Here is a 2,113-nt window from a genome sequence, read left to right on the forward strand (position 1 = left end):
CCGTCCCCATCACGTGCTAATGTGCCTTTGTCCTGGCCCTGGCAGCGGCAGAGACACGGCAACAGTAACTAGCGGGGAAGGGGGCAAAGCGCAGCAGCAAACTTCATTCACACGCCTGGGGAGGGAGGGATGCTCGCCGCCCTGGGAGGAGCGGGGCTGGAGTGGGCGCTGCTCTGTGCATTGGGGTGCTGGAGGAAAGAGGGTGACCCGGGAGTGCTCCGTGCATGGGGGTGCTGGAGGAAAGATGGGGCTGTTCTGTGCATGAGGGTGCAGGGGAGGAGGGGGAACGGGGTCTGTTCTGTGCATTGGGGTGCTGGGGGAAGAGGGGGAACGGGGTCTGTTCTGTGCATGAGGGTGCAGGGGAGGAGGGGGAACGGGGTCTGTTCTGTGCATTCGGGTGCTGGGGGAAGAGGGGGAACGGGGTCTGTTCTGTGCATTGGGGTGCTGGGGGAAGAGGGGGAACGGGGTCTGTTCTGTGCATTCGGGTGCTGGGGAAGAGGGGGAACGGGGTCTGTTCTGTGCATTCGGGTGCAGGGGAAGAGGGGGAACGGGGTCTGTTCTGTGCATTGGGGTGCAGGGGGTAGGGGAAACGGGATCTGTTCTGTGCATTGGGGTGCTGGGGGAGGACGGGGAACGGGATCTGTTCTGTGCGTTGGGGTGCTGGGGTAGGCGGGGCTGCTCTGTGCACTGAGATGCTGGGAGGGCAAGGGGGAACTTGCGCTGCTCTGGGTCTGAGAGCGTTAGATGGGGGAGATGATTAAGATCTCCGTTTCCAAGCACAACCTTGTCCCCACTTCTCCTCTCCTGAAGAGACCGTGTCCTGGGCAAGACTCCCTCCCTGCCTTCTGCTCCTTTCCAGCAACCTAGCAACGTCTCCCCTCGCGTAGCCAGCCCCTGCCTTTGCACACAGCCTTCCCCATTCATCCCGTTATGGGCTTTAAATTATTAATTATTATCATCATCGTCTTGCTGTCGTCTTCTGCGGAGTGACAGCAGCTGGGGAGGGGACAGAAGGGCATGGTCGGGACCCACTGCCGGGCGGGACGACACCTTTCCCAACCCCCAGGGAGCAGCAGATCCCTCCTTCCCCACAGAGGAAGGGGGAAGTGTTGCCCTGCAATGTTGCTGCTGCCCTTTCTGCCCCCGGGGGCGGGGGGCACTGCCGGCCCCCAGTGTAATTCACACAAGGAAGGTGCTCACTGGCGGGCCACATCTCCGCAAGCTGTTCTCGCTTGGTCCGGGACGGCGTCCGGCGAAGCCAGGTCACCCAGCCCTCCTCCGCCTCCTGTTATGTGACTGCAAAACCCACCGAGGAAGCTTCCCGCCGGGGCAGGCTGCTGTACCAGCGGGGGTATTTAGGGGGCATGCTAATTAGCTGGTTACAATAACAGCAGCCCTCTGCTTGCTTCCCATATGCACAGATCAAGCCTTGATTGGGCTTTACATTTATCATGGTTACGGCTTAAAATGCATTCACACACGAGGCTGATGAGCAAGGGCTGAAGGATTTTTTTTTTTAAAACTGTGTCTCTTGGACTGTACTCCTTCAGCAACCATGGCCCCAAACCTAACCGCACATCAAGACTGCAGCCTCTCCCTGTCCATTGGGAAGGCATTTGTCACGGTAGTATCTAGGCTCCCAAACTCTGGCCTATTGTATGTGACACCCCACTCCCCCCAAGATTATTGCTGTAGGTCAGGGATTGCACCTTCTATGTTTGCATAGCAACCAGCACAATAAATAATAAATTACAGTAATAAAATAATACTGTCAGATACAATGAAGGGAATCCCTGATCTCTGAGCGCTGAAATGTCAGCCAGGATGCAAAGATAGGAGGCAAGCCTGAAAAGTTGGAATTTATTTTAAATTCAACTCACTGAAAAACAAATCTATTCCCCCCTGCCCCCCAGTCCCTATCTCTATAGTATTAAAAAGATATGATTGTCCCCACACATATTAATAAAAATAATATAATGTACATAGTATCTTAAAATATCAACTGGTCAATCCAAAGAACACACCTGTGAAGAAGGTATTATTCTCCCCATTTTACAGATAGAGAAACGGAGGCAGAGAGGATAACACATGAATCTCCAAAAGTGACTAGAGA

Source organism: Lepidochelys olivacea, assembly GCF_965140295.1.
Source record: "Lepidochelys olivacea isolate rLepOli2 genome assembly, chromosome: 3".
Lineage (NCBI taxonomy): Eukaryota > Metazoa > Chordata > Testudines > Cheloniidae > Lepidochelys > Lepidochelys olivacea.